The sequence below is a fragment of the Rhinopithecus bieti genome, unplaced genomic scaffold, assembly GCF_001698545.2.
Source record: "Rhinopithecus bieti isolate Rb0 unplaced genomic scaffold, ASM169854v2 scaffold_6717, whole genome shotgun sequence".
Taxonomy (NCBI): Eukaryota; Metazoa; Chordata; class Mammalia; order Primates; family Cercopithecidae; genus Rhinopithecus; species Rhinopithecus bieti.
Window position 1 is genome coordinate 1,157,194 of NW_016805334.1, and position 18,071 is coordinate 1,175,264.

The 18,071-nt window shown below is 39.8% G+C and overlaps 1 long non-coding RNA gene across 2 annotated transcripts in view; it reads right to left on the reverse strand.

Annotated features, from left to right (window-relative positions):
* Nucleotides 1-18,071, reverse strand: part of LOC108529731 (uncharacterized) — a 104,941-nt gene that overhangs the window by 84,030 nt on the left and 2,840 nt on the right. The gene's annotated exons all lie outside the window — the stretch shown is intronic.

Consider the following 18,071-nt stretch of genomic DNA (forward strand, 5'->3'; position numbering starts at 1 on the left):
GGATCTCCGCTCACTGCAAGCTCCGCCTCCCGGGTTCACGCCATTCTCCTGCCTCAGCCTCCCGGGTAGCTGGGACTACAGGCGCCGCCACCTCGCCCGGCTAGTTTTTTGTAGTTTTTAGTAGAGACGGGGTTTCACCGTGTTAGCCAGGATGGTCTCGATCTCCTGACCTCGTGATCCGCCCGTCTCGGCCTCCCAAAGTGCTGGGATTACAGGCTTGAGCCACCGCGCCCGGCCTAGAATGACTAAAGTTTAAACGGCTGAAAATACCAAGGTTGGCAAGGATGTAGAACAATTGTAACTCTCGTATATTGTTAGTGGGAATGAAAAATAGTACAATGACTAAAAAGCCAACTGACATTTTCTTAAAAAGTTAAACATACACTCAACATATTACTCAACACTTCTACTTTTAGGCATTTACCCAAGAGAAATGAAACTTGTGTCCACATAAAACCTTGTACACAAATGTTCATAGCATCTCTAGTCATAGTAGCCCATGATCAGATACAACCCAAATGACCACATTAAGAGGTGAACAGATAAACAAACTACAGTATATTCAGATAATGAAATATGACTTAACACCAAAAACGAACAAACTACACATACAACATGGATAAATTTCAAAAACATTATGCTTAGCTATGGAAGAGCGACACAAAAGAGTATTTACTATATGGTCGCATTTACATGAGACTCTAGTAATAACAAATCTAATCCAAATCTGACTACAAAAAGCACATTGGCCAGGGGTGGGTGGGATGGAGACAAGAAAGACTAGGATGGGGCACAGGGGAACTCTTTGGGGTGTTAGAAATATTCTGTATATTGATTGAGGTACCCATTACACAGATGTATACATTTGTATAAACTTGTTGAAATGCACACTTAACATTTATAAATTTTGTTGTTTGTAAACTACACCACAACAAATTTGATTGGGAAAAAATAAAGCAGAACAAATTGCTATGATCCTAGCATGCTCAGACACTCCTCACAAATCATTTGCGGATTGCAATTACAGTTGTTCAGCAGCAGCCTCTGGAACATTGTTGTAGCCAGTAAACATGCTCCCAGACACCGGAACATCAGTCACGCTGAAGAGATCATATTTCAACTCTTGTTTGTAGGATTTGATATATTCCCTGAACTTACATAGCCCAGTACCACCCACAACAAAATACTTCATTCTACAGATAAAGAACTGGAGACTGATCTATTATCTTACTCTCTCATACAGCTTAACATCAATATAATTTTTCTTCTGTTATCAAAGTTCAAAACCCTAGGAAAGGTATGCAGGGTAAACGTTACAAATGAGAAAATGTATTCAGATGTACATACAGGTGGCTCATTTTCTCCAAGACAAATCATTCCAAAGAGACAATGTTCAAATTCCAGTAAAAATAGCTACAACTCAAGCTCTGTCTCTCACTGAACTTGACCAATACATATAAGAAAAAACTTGGCAGTTCTCAAGACAAATCAGCTGCAAAAACTTCTACTTTCTTCTTGCTACATTTAGTGAACAAGCATAATCTTGAGCCAACAATTTGTCTTTAATTAAACAGGCTTTATTTTTTAGTTATTACCATTGTATCCTTATAGGGGTAAGGTGACGAAACAAAATCTCGCTAAATATACCATAAAGTTTGTCACTAGTCCAAGAGTGAGACACACCAACCTAGACAACAATACCTGAGGTTTTTCTTTTTAACTTACATGGCATCCAGCTAAGGGACAAGAAAATGTTGGTATTAAATCGGCACAGTGTAAAGGAGGATGACATTTGAGAGAAATGAGTTGGCAGAGAAGCAGATTAAATGCATAGTGTAGACCTACTTCCCTAGCATCCAAACACCTGAAAATTCAAAAACAGGATTTTTTTTTTTTTGCTGTATAATTCAAGGATAACTGATATTCACACTAAAAAGGCAAAGGCATTTCAAGAGTGTAAAGTGGTATCTGAATCAAAGGAAAGTTTATATTTAGTATAATTTCACATCAATTGTACTCGAATTCTTTGGAAAAAAATGTTTTATAACTTGTTAATAAACCAGGACATTTAACTTAAATCATCTAGGGAGTTTGCTTCAACAGTGCTGGAGAGGATGTGGAGAAATAGAACACTTGTACACTGTTGTGAGATTGTAGAAACTAGTTCACCATTATGGAAACAGTATGGCGATTCCTCAAGGATCTGGAACTAGATGTACTTGACCCAGCCATCCCACTACTGGGTATATACCCAAAGATTATAATCATGCTGTATAAAGACACATGCACACGTCGTATGTTTATTGCAAGCACTGATTCAGCAATAGCAAAGACATTGGATCAACCCAAAGTGTCCATCTGGACAGACTGATTAAAGAAATGTGGGCACATATACCACCATGGAATATTTGGCAGCCATAAAAAAAGAGAGTTTGGTCCTTTGATCGGGAACATGGAGCAGCTGGAAACGATCATTCTTAGCAAACTATCACAGAGAACAGAAAACCAAACACCGCATGCTCTCACTCATAGGGGGAACTGAACAATGAGATCACTTGGACATCGGAAGGGGAACATCACACTCGGGGCCTATCATGGAGGGACGGGGGAGGATGCATTGGGAATTATACCTGAGTATAAATGACGAATTGATGGGTGCTGACGAGTTGATGGTGCAGCACACACATGGCACAAGTAGTACATATGGAAAACTGCACGTTATGCACATGTACCCTAGAACTTAAAGTATAATAATAAAAAAAAAAGAACACTTGTCCTAGAAATGAATGACTAATAAATTTGTTTATTCTCAGCCCCTCAAAAAAAAATAATCTAGGAGTTTCTTATAAGCAGGAACTACATAAGTTTCATTCTATCCCAGTATCTAGCACAGTGAAAAGCACAAAATGTACCTTCAATAAATGTTAGTTGAAATAAAATGAAAACATGTATTATAGTTTGGGTTTTTTAAAAAGAAAATGTCCCCATATACGTGTTTATACATACATGTGAACATGCAAAAAATATGGCAAGATGCACACTGAACTGTCATCAAGGAGCACCTCATGGATTTGAGGCAATGAGGAGAGTTTAAGTTTTTCTTTAATACACAGCACAATGATGAAGATCATAGGTTCTGGAGTTAGACTTGGTTCAAATGCCAACTCTACCCCCTCTCATATGTGTCACCAGGCAAGTTACTTAACTTCTATATGCCTCATTCTCTCATTTGTAAATAAAGATCAAATAGTTCTGCCTCATAGTGTTAGGATGAAGATTGATACAATATGTATAATGCACTCAAGGGTGATTGACACTTGGCAAGCACTAATTAATGTTAGCTATTATGAATATTTTGATTTGTTACGGTGATTTGAAATAAAGGAAAAATGTTACATGACAAAAAAATGTTAAAAGAACCACTTCACAAGAAAAAAAAAAAGAAGAGAAGGAAAAAAGAGGAGAAAGGAGAATAGGGAAGAGAAGGAGGAAAGTAGCTATTCATTTCAGGTTAAAGAAATCTCTCCTTGAGCCTTCTGAATTGGCTCCAGTTTGAATTGGTTGCTCCATGCTTGGTGCACAACTGTTATCTTGGGTTTTTCTTTCATCCTGGGAACTTCTTTTGTCTGTCTCTTATGTTGGATTACCTTTTTCTGGGTTTCAGTTTTCTACCTTTCTTCATTTACTCTCTTAAAGAAGGTAGGCCATATACGCCATTACCTTCTTTAAAAAGGGTAGATGAGATATTGCATGCCTTAAAGGGTCTTTGTTATATTCTCACATTAATTTATGCTAGTTTGGTTAGGTATAACATTCTGGGTTGCAATTCCTATTCCTTTGAATTTTTAAGACATTGTTTCATTGTCTTTGGGCTTCCAACCATCCTGTAGAGAAGTTTGGTGCCATCCTGGATCTTACTTTTGTGTTTGAAACTTGAGTTTTCTCTTTGAAAGATTTTGAAATCTTTTCTGTGTCCCATGTGCTCTGAAAGTTTACAGTAACTGGACTTAGTGCTTTAATCCATCGTGGCACTCAGCAGATCCTTTTAGTCTGGCAACTCATGTCCCTCAGTTCTGGAAAATTTTCAAAAATATTTCTTTGATAACTTCTTCCTCTTTATTTTTGGTACTCTCTCTCTCTCTTTTCTGGAATTGCTGTTGTTTCCTATTATCCTTCTTCTGCTTCTTTTTCTTTTCAGAAATTTATTTTCTAAAATTTCTATTGAGCTTTTAAAAATTTCTCCTATGTTATCTTTAATTTCTAACAGCAACTCTTTTACATTTCTGAATGTTCTTTTTTTAACATAGCATCTGTATTCTTGTTTCATAGGTATAAAACATTCTCCTAGATCTTTGAGAATGTTAATAGAAGGTTGAGATTTTTTTCCCCCAGTTTTCTTCTTCCTGCATGGCCTCTGTTTTTCCAAGCTATTGTCTCTGATATCAGCATCTCCAGGTCTTTTAGCCAGAGTCCCCAGACATTTCCTGCCTCAGAGAATCTTGAGCTCTGGGGGATAGTGGGGAAAGAGAACCAAAGGTCTCAGCACGCAGTATACAAACTCATAATTGATCACGCCATATTTCGTGATCACCATCCAACTGAAACAGCTACTGATATTCCCAGGCCAGAAATCCACTGTTATGGAGAATAAACCTCTAGTCTTTTTCTGGAATGGGAAGGACTGTGGAAGGATAACTAGGTTCTAACTTCTTTTAAAAAGATTTTCCAATTCTCCTTCTCATTAGCTCTTTCTTTACTCCCACTTCTTAATGTACCCCCACATAAAAGTGTCTTCAATTTCTAGGCCATTGAGTTATTCAGAGATGTAAAAATTGGGATGGTCCTAAGATTTTTTGTTCTTAGTTTATGGTTTAGCTTTTTCAAGTTTGCTAAATCAATTACTGCTCATCCATCTACTTTCCAACTTGAGGTTTTCTCCTTTCCCTTTCTTACACAGATTTTTGCCTTTAAAAATATATCTTTACTGCCATCTTAGTGACTTTTTAGAAAGGAGCAGAGATAAAGGCATGTACACAATCCACTTTTCAACTAGAAGTAACCTACATTATTTTTAAAAGGAAAAAAATAAGCAAGATTCAATGATGGATTGTATATAAGACATAAAAAAGAGAAATAAATTAGATATTATTCCAAGATTTCTAGTCTGGGTTATTAGGAAAATGTGGTGTCACTTATAGAGATAGGGAAAACTGGAAAAGGAACAGATGGGATGGGATGGTACCAGATGGTTCTGTTGCATTTAGACATACTGAAACTGAAGTGATTGGAAATATCCCAATGGAGGCATTATGGAGACAATTGGAAATGCAGTGATGGAACGCAGGGAATGGTGAAGGCTGGATATGTAGATTTGGAAATAGACTACATTGAATCTATTACAGTAAGTAAGATTAGGTAAATATTAAAGAAGTGAGTGCTTAAAAAACAGCAGGGCAAAGACTCAGCCTTGAAGAATATCAAGGAATAAGAAAAAGAAATAGAAAGAAAGTGTTTTTACCAGGGAAAAATCCAGATATATGGTTAGAGATGAAAGATAATCAGTACTGTGTGACAATATGGAACCCTAATAGTGTGTGAGCTTGGGCAGCCAGCAGATCAAGAAGTGGCTAAGCCCAGACAGAACCTCACGATAAAGCAGGAAGTTCAAAATGGGCCATTTGAGGTTGCTGATCTCACATCTGGAGCTGGGGAATATGGACTCTAATGGGATCTGTGACACCAATATACCAGAGTAAGAGAAAAGGACAGGTGGGATCAGAAGCCTGCAAGTCAAGGTCAGAGCAGAGACCAAGAGCTGATGGAGTCTATCCAGGTCAGTGTGATGGGGAAAGAGAGGAGTAATTGGTAGAGATTCCAACAGGTAGATATTGGATATCTCAGAGGTACAGGTATAAGATTCAGAAACATTGGCACAGAGAAAGTCAGGATAAACCAGAGGCAGAAAAGGAAACAAACAAAAGCAGAAGCTCAGACAAATGAATTACTATGGGCAGAGGCCAGGCACCAGCAAAATTTGCTTTTGATAAGTCATAAACTGAAGTAGGATCTCATAATAGCTTCCCTATCCAGGAAGGTGCCTTCATCTTAGATTTGAGCTAGACTGAGCTAAAAGGTGAAAGCCCATCTTGATATTAATCATAGGAAAATACTTACACCTTGCACAAGAAGTGTATGCAAGGATGTTCATGGCAGCATTGTTTGCAATCAAAGAATTGAAAACAATGTTAATGTCCATCCATAGGGGAATAATTATGTGTATCCATACTGAAATAATCCATAGCCATGCAAAAGGATGAGGTAGTTTTCAGTGACTAATATGGGAAGATCTCCAATACATAATGTTGAATCGAGTGAGAGAAATGGCTCGATATCTATATTATAGTATAAACTATATGAAACAGTTTATGTTTTTGAGAGGGATGAACAGGGAGAGAGAAAGAGACCTGCCTAATGCAGAAGTGTTCTGGAGGAGAGGGACCTGGAAGACCATTACACATCATTACGTTTTGACACGTTGCATATGGCAAAGATATTGAGTCAAGAAAACTAAGAAAAGGCAGATGGATTTGGTTAGAAGAAAGTCATCTGATCTTCAGGAAAGGACTCCTAGCTGAGGAGCAGAGGTGAGGAAAAACATTGCAGAGGCAGGAAGATGATGGGAGATTGGTGGCAGTGGTCTCTATGCCTATAACGTGGACTTTAAAGATAGAGGAATATCAAAGCTGGCACAGCCTAAAAGATACAATGAACAATTTTTAGAGTAAGGGAGATCTGGGTATATTTGAAGCTGAAAGGGAAAAAGCCCTTGGAGAGAGATAAGTAATAGATGTCATGGAGAGGGCAGAGATAGACAGTTTGTAGAATGTTTGGATTTGTAAGGAATCTCAGAGCCCACCTTGTCCCATTTTACACTTGAGTAAACTGAGGCCAGGGAAGTGTTGTGTGTAAAATCATGGTTTTGAATCCAGACTCCATCTGTTAGTAGCTTAGAAACTGCTTTGAACCACTATTTCCTCATCTTTGAAATAGGAGTGAAAGCTGACTACTTCATAGAGTTGTTAGGCTTTATTTCCGTTATTATTGTTGTTGTTAATGAACTCAAAACTCTACCATGCCAATCACTCTTCAAAGTTCTTCACAAATATTAACTCACTTAATTTTCGAAATAACTCTATGGGGTAAGAACTATTGTTATTCCCTTTTTTGGAATCCAGAAACTGAGGTATAGAGGGATAGTTACACAGATAGAAAGTTACAGAACCAGGATTCAAAGCAGAAAACTGGCCTCTGAGTCCAAGTTCTTCATCACTCAGTCCACTACCTCTAATTTAGTTTATGTAAAGTACATACATGTGGCAAATGGTGAGAAAAAAAGGAACTCTTATTACTAGTTACAGAAAGAGGTAGCACTAGAATTCAGGCTTCCTGGTGACCCCAGGTTCATTCCTTTACACTAGCCTGTATTGGTCACCTTGTTCTGAGCTCTTTTGTTCTACTGCAATTAGGCTAACCCAAGTATTGCATAACACAGAGGGATCATGAATCAACATTTGGTAGTCTTTCTGATCATATGGAGGGTTTTTTAATTCAATTTCCCAGTTGCAACACTATCGATTCATGCATCTTATAGCAGCTCACAATGGATATTCAAAAACAAGATACAATATGTCCAGGCCATGCTGGTGTTCCGCTAGGTTCCATTCAGCTCAGAGCATCTAGAAATCATCTTCATTTAATGGATGTGAAATGTACTGGAGCACCCTTTCACCTTCTGAGTGAGGAAGTCTTCACCTTGCCAAAAGGATATCCTCATCAGCAGGCTCAGTACAAGGGCTGAAGATGGCAGTAAGATCACAGGAAGCAGCGTATACTTCCAATAAATACTTACAGGAGGTCAGCGTAGCATGGACCAACCATGGGAAGCTTTCACCTTTCTGGGTAAAGAGCATGACACGTTCTTTATGACATAATTCCCCAGCACATATTATGGATTCTAAAGTGCAGCTTCTGCCTCCAAAGAGATTTTCTTCAAAGGGAGGTACTCAAAAGGCTTCACTTGAATCTTTACAATGTATGAATCAATAAAGACAATTATAGATTAACAGCTACAAGATACAAAATGGCCACTACTTTTCTTCTCTTTATTTGTTCCTATAATAAAACTCATGAGAAGCTTAATGAGAATTTAAAGATTTTTTTTTCTTTACGTTATTCTAAAGATCTAGCACTAATTAGAAACCCAGGGTTCTGTCCCTGAGCATGAGGCAGAAGAGAGGGGAAGTAGGAGCGAGATATCTATTCTTCCAATAAATACTTACAGGGGCCCGTCTACAGAAGGTTCATCATGAAGTGTACGGAGGGTTGGGGTGAGAGACAGTATAAAGATGAGAGTAGCATACAATGCTATGCTTCAGGAATGATTTCCTACACAATAAGGCACAGATAGAGCTAGAGGTCTAGACTAGTCAGAGCACCTGAGTTCATATCCTAGTGAATACATGCTGTGTAACTCTGGGCAAATCACTTAATCTAAGCTTCCATCACCTTATTGTTAAAATGGGAATAATGACAGGACTGCCATCAGTGCGTTGTTGTAGGAATGAAACAATTACGTATTTAAAAAGTTCTGTAGAGTGCCTAGTGCATAGTTGGAGCTCACTGTATGCTATTTGTTAATATTATTGTAAATAACCAAAAACAGATGAAAATCATGTTAATAATAGATATTCACAAATATGAAAATTAGTTCTTTGAATAGAGACACAACTTTGAAGGGATTTGGCCTCCTGTAAGATTGGAAGTTTTATAAAACATTTGAAAAGAAAGGATAGCTATAAGTTCTCCAAAAATAAGGATTAATCTTCTCTTCCATGATATCTAAACTCCAGCCCTGTTTCTACACCACCACACATCCTAACCCCACTCTATCCTTGTGCTGGCCACTCTCTCTGCTCTGCATCTGACTTTATGGCCTTGCATCCATCCAAACACAAGAGCAGTTTTCCTGGAGTTTCCTTTCTACTATGACCACAGGGCTGCCTATGCCAGTTTTTCATTATTCACACTGAATTCTCATTTAGCCTCAAACTTTTTTTTTTTTTTTGAGACGGAGTCTTGCTCTGTCGCCTGGGCTGGAGTGCAGTGGCTGGATCTCAGCTCACTGCAAGCTCCGCCTCCCGGGTTTACGCCATTCTCCTGCCTCAGCCTCCCGAGTAGCTGGGACTACAGGGGCCGGCCACCACGCCCAGCTAGTTTTTTGTATTTTTTAGTAGAGACGGGGTTTCACCGTGTTAGCCAGGATGGTCGCGATCTCCTGACCTCGTGATCCGCCCGTCTCGGCCTCCCAAAGTGCTGGGATTACAGGCTTGAGCCACCGCGCCCAGCCTCAAAATTTTTATTTAAAACTTGCCTCTTTTAGGCAGAACTGGGCCTGCCCTTCAGGAAGAAAATAAGATCAGAAATTTGACGAAAAGTCTAGAAAAGTGTTTCTCTCTTAGATATGATTCCATGTGCCCTTTGATGACCCAGCAAGGTTTAGAGATGAGAGAGAAAAAATATTAGGAATCTCTTGACCCAGCATTTATATGCTCCAAACTCCTGTGCTTGCTATTTAGGGCAACCACAATTACTATTATTGGTTGCATCTTGCTTTTTCAAATGAAGGGGTCCATGAACTGTTTCCCTAGACCTAGATGTCAAGGAAGTGTAGTGATGGTGCAGGGAAAATGACAGGCACTGCCTCAGGGTCCCCAGGGAAGCAGCTGCAGCAATTCAGCCCTGGGCTGTCCCTGCATAGTTTAGACCCCAGAACACACCTGGATGTCCTAGAGCAGCTCACCAGGCCTGGCAAGGGTTAACGAGAACAGAGTGTGTGTGAATGCCATCAAATCACTTGGTGCTTTGGGGTCTATTTTGAGGCTCAGCCAGAGTTGATTGCATAATTGGCCCATTTGACATAATTGGAAGTGGAAGCTGGCAGTTTCTTTGCTTGTTTGGGACCTGTGGCAGCTGGCATGAGAACCAAAGAGGGGCCCAGCATCATCTGGTGTAAATCTGAGTAAGTGTAGGAAAGGAGGGGCTGCACCTAACACTTAGCAGGCCTTGGAAAGAAGGCAAGAGCAATGGCCAGTGTCTCCAGGTAAAGAGCTCTGTGCCAACATCTCCTGTCTTTTCCTCGTTGTTGCTCAACCTTTGCAGCCAGCAAGAGCCTAACTGTTATCTCCACATGGAACCTGAAAAGATAAGATCATAAGGCCTCCACCATGGCCAGGTCTAGGGAAATGTTAAGGGGACATGTGCAGCCTGCTGCTGCTTCATGTCTTTGTAAAAGGCCAAGGCTGTCTGAGACCCTTTCAGCTTGAGCTGGGCACCCTGATTACATGACGCACACTTACTGTGAAACATTGGTGTTGAGATAGTTCTAGCATATTATGGTTAAGAGCACAGGCTTTGACAGTATCACCCCATGGATTACTCACTGACTGTAAAGGGGAAAAAGTGCAGTGTAACAATGGAAGGATCAACTGTTACCTCCTGAACCCACCGAGCAATCTTAGCATCGAGCCTCCCCACACCACGCAGTATGACGCATACAGCACCAGCTGGGTTGTAGTATTGCTAAATGACCACATCTAAGAAGCCCTTTAGAGTTAGACTACCTCCCAGTTTAAGAAAATCTAGGAACTAGAGACACAAGGTAAAAAAATGACACGAGGAGGAACTAATAAGACCCTGTATTAGTCCATTTTCACACTGCTCTAAAGAACTGCCCGAGACTGGGTAATTTACAAAAAAAAAGAGGTTCAATTGACTCACAGTTCTGGATGGCTGGGGAGGCCTCAGGAAATTTACCATCATGGCGGAAGGTGAGAAAGAACGTGAAGGAGGAACAGCCAAACACTTATAAAACCACCAGATCTCATGAGAACTCACTCACTATCACGAGAACAGCCTGGGGAAACTGCCCCATGATTCAATCACCTTCCACCTGGTCTCTCCCTTGACACGTGGGGATTATTACACAATTCAAGGTGAGATTTGGGTGAGTACACAGAGCCAAACCACATCAGATGCCAAATTCACAGGATATTCCATCAGATAACAAGTTAGTGGCATGAAAAAGGTGGGAGGATTGCTTGAGATTGAAAGATTTGACATTTTCAATATAACAACCCCTCCCCCAAACAACAACAACAATAACAAAAAACAGGTCTGTGGCCTCAGGTTCATAACTTCTGAGCCTTATTTCCTTACCTGCAGAAAGAGAATAATGCCTTCTGCTTCAGGGGGCTGTTGTGAAGGTCCACTGAGAAGTGCTTGAGAGCCTTCAGCACAGTGCATGGTGCATACCAAGCACTCATAAACGGCAGCTATTGGTATCGCCCTAGAGATCCACTGCCTAACAAGCTGTACCTGTGGAACGAGCTGCACCTGTCCCTAAAAGCGTGGTCTGGTGCTGTCCTGGCCTTCCGGCTTACTATTACCAGCTTCTCTGCATAATGATCTCTAACCTATTCTATGGGAAATATCATCTCCCCAACACACATCCCCGTCATATACACCCTCTTCCAGAGTTAAGGCTGGAGAAGCAGCCAGAGGCCTGCTTGTGTAGGAAGATGTAAAAGCACACTTGGCAGATGCTGTCTGATCTCCTGGGCCCTTCCACTTCAGGGCACACTGCCAGCACTCACATTTCTCTGCCTTAGGACTTTCTTTGACTGTTAGAGCCTGCTCTGACCTAATGCATGTGGTTAGGAAATTCAGACCCCTCTGCGCCCTCCCTCAGCAGTTCTCAGTCAGGCACTGATAGTTGGGGACAGCTATCCCGGTTCCCTCACTCCTCTGGTGGGATATCTTTGAAGAGTGTATTCTATAGTGTTGCCCAGAATTTTGCCGCAGAATTAAGTTCTACTCACAGTGGAACAAGCTAGAAGACACCCCTTTATCAGCTTTTGTTCTTTCCCCTGAATCACTTCCTCACCTGCTACCTCTGTCTCCTAGGATGATCTCCCAAACAAATCATTTGCACTCAAAGCTATGTCTCAGGGAACCCAAACTGAGATACCACATAAATGAGTTTGGATTTTTCCCTAAGGACAGTGGGAAGCTGTTGAAGTGCTTGTTAAACCATGGCTAATAATGTCATTCTAGAGATCCGAGCTCTGTCCTCCCCCTTTGCCTTTCCATCATTGGAGCTCAATTTTGAATCCAGTAAAGAAAAGTAGGCGCTGTGTCTCATTCACCTCAGCTCCTCCCCACATAGTGCTTGGCACCAGGGGCTGCCTTCAGATTCTCCTCGACAGCAGCCTTCCCACCAGGAGCACAGGCAAGAAAGCTGGAGGTACCCACAGAGACCTTGCTTATACAGAGCCTAAGCACCGTAGCCATGTTGGCCGCAAATAATTAAATAGAAAGTAACTGTTGCTTTCTGCTTGAAGATGTCTGAAGTCTAAGTGTAAAATCCTGCAGAAGGAAAAATGCCAGTAACAGCAGGAGACATCTACATCTAGAAAGGATGAAGGTCTAAGGGAGCGCCTGGCCACTGTGAGTCCAGCACCAAGGAGACCTACCTCCCTCATGATAACAGAGAAAGCCCTGAAAAAGACCTATGGAAGACTGCACTGCTCTAATACAGAGACTCCTAAGCCCTCTGTCTCTCTTCAGCAGCCATGCCCATGAGCATGCTTGAGAGGACCCACAACACGCCAGGAAGAAGTAATGTCAGACAACTGGCCACACCATTGGCACGGCTTTGCGTACTGTACTTGCATGCTTCAGAAATGGCATGGGTCCAAGTTGGTATTCTTGTGGAAGGTACCTGGGAAAAATCTCCCCAGTAAAACCTAAGAATACCTGACACTTCTTTCCCTTCTCCTGAGAAGTAGATGAAATAAACAGACTGAGCCCATTGTTCTGTAATTCTGTTGTTCTAAAGCTAGATACCCCATGATCTATGTCCTTTACCAGGATGCAAATTGGTAGCAAGGAAGTAAGCCTAAGATCAGCAAATCTTTTGACTCTATTCCTTTGTTTAGCAATCAGGCCGATTTGCTTTCCGTTTTTGTTTAAACAACAAAGACAAGCAGAAACTTGCCCTACAGAGTTCCAAAAGAGGTCACAGAGTTAGAATTGGATGTCATCATGGTCATGTAATTTCTGCCTCGAGGAAAGTAAGAAATGGGGCCAGAGCAGTCGTCCAACTGGCCCTGCAGACGCTCAGCCACAGGTAACAGGAAGTCTTCACTGCTTTGCTTAGTGACCTGAGCCAGGTCTAGGGCCCTGGGTCACTTGGACAAATGTGTAATGCCAGCCAGAGGGCCAGAGCAGTGAGGGTGATATCTTGATATTGCTTGGCATTGCATTTGATTGGAAACAGGAGGAATAAAGAAAGAATGAAAAGAAAGGAAAATCTTTTGGACGGGCCTTTTTATTTGGTGTCCTCTAAATTTCATCTCAATGCAATTTTTAAAAAATCTAAGTACAGACTTTCCCAGGGCAGAGAGACATCCTAATTTGGGCTGGACTCATAACTGCTGTGTTTTAAAACACGTAACTGAAAACTGAGGTTTCTGGAGCTCAGGCTCTAGCACTGGCCATGAGGGCATTTAGTTCAATGAAACCAGCTGAAGCTTCACTCCAGCCACTTTAATCCTGACCGTTGGAACATCTGATTTACCATGTTCTTCTCCACCCTGGTTTTATGCTGCCTGGAAGTTGGAAGCTCAGATATCCGCTTCTAGGTCCATAATTTAAAGTTCTCAAAGGAAAAAAAAAAAAAAGACTCTAAAATTTGTTTTAGTAAACTAGGCATCAGTAAGAGTAGGTGTTTTGCCCTAGAGGAAAAATGCACATGATTCTATTTAGGCCTGTATTCTGAGTGACTGTTGAGACCGGACAGAGACCATGTATTAAAGATTAAATTTCAGTGTGAATTCTTGAGACAAACATTCATGACTAACAGTTAAAACATAACCTTGTTTTAAGAAAGGGCAGGGAGGAAAGAAAATGATTTTCTAAAGATGCCTTTAAAAGGATTATTACGAGTGGATTTTTAAAATATGGTATACACACACACACACACAAAATGGGATACTATTCAGCCTTAAAAAACAGGAAATTCTGTCATCTGCAACAATGTGGATGAACCTAGTGAAATAAGCCAGGCATAGAAAGGTAAATGCCAGCCGGCCACAGTGGCTCAGGCCTGTCATCCCAGCACTTTGGGAGGCCGAGGCAGGTGGATCCCCTGAGGTCAGGAGTTTGAGATCAGCCTGGCCAACATGGTGAAATCCCATCTCTACTAAAAATACAAAAAATGAGCTGGACATGGTGGCAGGCACCTGTAATCCCAGCTACTTGGGAGGTTGAAGCAGGAGAATTGCTTCAATCTGGGAGGTGGAGGTTGCAGTGAGTGGTAATTGCGCCATTGCACTCCAGCCTGGGCAACAGGAGCGAAACTCTATCTCAAAAAAAAAAGAAAGAAAAGCAAATGCCATATGATCTCACTTGTATGTGGAATCTAAAAAGTCAAATTCCTAGAAGTAGAGACTAAAATGGCGGTTGCCGGAGGCTGGGGATGGGGAGGTGGAATTGGGGGATGAGGCGATTGGGAGTGGACAGGGAGAGATGAGACATCAGTCAATGGGTACAAAGTTATAGTTAAGAGAAATAAGTTCTGGTGTTCCATTGTACAACAAGGTGACTACAGTTAATAATGTATATTTCAAAATACCTAAAAGAGAAGACATTAAATGTTCTCACTAAGAAAACATGATAAATATTTGAGGTGAGGGATATAATTACCCTAATTTAATTATTTCCAAGGTATACATGTATTGAAACATCACATTATACCCCATAAACATTCACAAGTATTTGTCTATTAAAATAAAATAAAATTTTAAAATAAAAGGATTATGATAACCAAAGGTTGATGTTCCTTTTAGACATACAATATACAAATATTATTTTATCTAGGTTAAATCCATTGGCAATACATTTTAAGAAATCCATGCACTGGCTGTCTTCAGAGTAGTATAGTGTATGAAGGCATGATTTTAGCATCTCATTCAATGATGCACTTGCAGATTGCATTCAAAGGGTAAAGATACAAATCGTATGCAACTGATCTCGTGTAACAGTTTATACAAGATGCTTCAGTTCACACTTTTCCCATTTGTTTTGCTTGAGCACTTCCAAACCCAGTAGGTCTGATTACACTGTCACCTTTACATCAATATATAAATAAATAGGGAGGAAAATAATCACTGGAAGGAAAATTAAGGTTCGGGTCATACATCAGCTCTGCTTAGTTAGCATCCAAACCTATAATTCACACTGCTGCTGAAAAGCCTCCAGTGATTGCTTATCTATTACAGATCAATTGCAGAAAAAGACTGTAACTTTATTAGAAGCATAATTTAGGAACCCTATAAACATTTAGAATTTAAGCCCCACTGACTGAATTAAGTCCAACCGTATGGAATATTTATATACACGTTGATTTAAATCCCTTCTGAAGCCTTTCCAAGAAAACTGTATGCTGAAGGATCAAAAGGCAATTTAACCAACCCGATTCCAGACTACCACCATCCAATCCTAAGGAATATCACCTTAGCCTTTGTCACTTGCTTAATATAAAACATCCAGATGAAATTACCCACAGCTCATTAAGAAAAGAAACTCATTTGTCCGATAGTAGGTTGTTTAAACTTTAAGATTTACTATTCCTCGAGCGTTTGCACGGTTTTCTCTAGGTAGCTGCTCAGAACATAGTGCTACTGCAGTCACGAATTCCTGTTAGCTGGTAAGTTACCTGCAGAAAACAGATAAATTTATTCATCCCAGGCATTTTCCTTATCTCCACGTAGTCATCTTACCAAGGTATGGGGAAGGAAATTGTAGATGACTCTGAGAAATCCATCAAAACTAAGGCAAGAGCTATCACATCACAATCTGATGGAGAAAGGTAGGTAATGTTTCCACACAGGAAGAAAAGCTCCTCTCCTTGTGCTGGCTCTGAGTAGATATTACAGTGTAAATCAAGCTGTAGGAGGTTGTAAGGAAACTTAGAGAACACCTACTCTCTTAAGTATGATACCAAATTCACACTTAAAGACCTGGATCTTGCCTCCCATCATTCAAGTGTAAAACTTTCTCTTATTAGAGAGCAGAAAAATCCACATATCTCATAATGAATTTGTATTGAGTTTCTATAGAACTTATATTCACTAAACAAGATTGCTTAATAGTTTCGCCCCCAAGGCTAGTTAGGAGTGAACCCAGAACAAAAGCTAAGATTTTTAACTTCAAAATGAATGTATATTTTGAAATAGACATTATATTTTGCCTTCTTCCTGCTTGGTTCACTCCATGTCTTGAAGGAAGGCATTTTCTACAGAAGGCAAGAAAGGTCCAAGCACTCGGAGCTTGTAGACGGATATTTCTTGGGAACTTCAAGGTCACATTGCCTGTGGAGCTGCTCCAGGCTGAGGGCTTTGATTCTTCCTGGCAGAAATAGCACACTTGGCTATGAGTTCCTGCTCCTCCCCATCTCCTCTGGGGCCTCACCACTTTCTCTTAATACATTTTTCTCTGGACACTATCTTCAGCTTTAGAAAACTTTAGCTAATCCCTTCTGAGCTTCATCTTAAGAGTTTTATAAATTAATATTCTCATTCCATGTTCATGAATTCTGACTGTTACAAATAACAGCATATTTTATCATTTTTAAACACAATAATGTATAGTCACAGTCATTCTTGTGTGGTCATTATAAAGTATCACAAAGTGTTTGGGAAGTAGTCAAGGTTTTAGTTGGGTGAGAGCTTTTTAATGTTTTACAACTCTAGCCATAAGAAATTACATCTTATATCTAACTCTGTAAGTGAAATTAAACTCTTTTTCTCTTTTCATAAAATTTAAATGTTTCACTATCATTTTAATAAAATCCTTTCAGTGTATGAATATTTTCTCATGATAATCCTTAGACATGGTGGTTTTCCCAGTAACATTGGCCAGATTAATTTACCCTTCCCTCATTGGTCTTTTCTATACCTAGGGGCAAACTCCTTTAGACAGGAATATGTCTATTTTAATTTCTGACCAGTTGGCAACAAGGACTATCCTATGTACATGTAGATATGTAGCAATACTTCCTCAGAGGAGGAGGATACTGGCTAATGATTACTGTGAGCTTACTACATGTCAGGTATTATTCTAAGTGCTATAAATGGAATCAGGTTCATTTCCCACAAAGTATTATTATTAACCCCATTTCACAGATGAGGAAAGTCACAAAGCTTGATAGTCACTAGTAATGAAAAGAGAAAGAAACACAGAAATGCATCTTTATTTCTTTAATCATTCCTTTAACAACTAACCAATTTCCTCAACAAAGGCTCATGTTCTCCACAAATATTGTCTGAAAATTAAATAATAATAAAACAAAACATAAGAGCTGAATCCCTCTTACTGGTCCAGATCCATGAAGTCCACAGTTTTCAGCACAATGTCTAGTTCATTTGTTAGTTTGTAATACATTCCCCTGCCCTTAGAAATACTTAAACTGATTGTACCCCAAAATAAATCTTACTAGAACTTGTTCAAGTATTTTTATCCGTGTAATTAAACTAGTCTGTTTACCAAAAGTTGTTTTGTTTGCAGATACTGTTAATATATTAGTCTTTACTTATGAATCTCTCTGCTGCAGAGAAAATGATGTGGAAAACGCAAAGAGAGTAAGGAAAAAACTAAATTCAGGCATCTTTTTAGATAAATGTGATTGTCTACCAAGACTTTCCAAACACCACCTTAGTCCCTTAGGAAATGGATTCTGCAAAGATGAAAAATAAATTTTCTTTTAATTTCTCTATGGAGATGTGATGAAAAGACAAGTAATCTGTGGTCATGAACAATTAGAGCTTGAAAGTTAGTCCCACTTCTAAGTATAAAGAATAAAATAAAATCACCCATAATCCCACCATTCAAAAATCACTACTCAATATTTCAGCATATTTCCTTCCAGTCTTTTTTCTACTTTAAAAATCATA